Consider the following 379-nt stretch of genomic DNA (forward strand, 5'->3'; position numbering starts at 1 on the left):
GTTTTTATGGAGTCCATCCTAAGACAGGCAGCGACAGCGGCAGTCAGTAAATTCGGCACTTTATTTCTGACCCCTGACTTCATTGGGGACACCGAACGGGACGAAGGGTGCGCACCACTGCTGAGGCAAAAAAGATGGAATTAGGCTATTAGACACCCTTTCGGACAGCAGGCAGGCTTTGAGATGTTAGGTAATATAGATTAATTTTTTTTTTTTAGGAAATTACTAGATTAACAGCTGCATTAGGCCAAGCAGCAGCTATTCAGGGATATACGAAAACAAGGGGCAGTGGAAGGAGGCCTCAGGAAACTCGTGGCCGGGGTTCAGGGCCGCTCCCTCCACACGGGCAGCAGCGCCCGGGCCCGGGGCGCGTTTCCTT

Source organism: Apaloderma vittatum, unplaced genomic scaffold (assembly GCF_000703405.1).
Source record: "Apaloderma vittatum isolate BGI_N311 unplaced genomic scaffold, ASM70340v1 scaffold34306, whole genome shotgun sequence".
NCBI lineage: Eukaryota > Metazoa > Chordata > Aves > Trogoniformes > Trogonidae > Apaloderma > Apaloderma vittatum.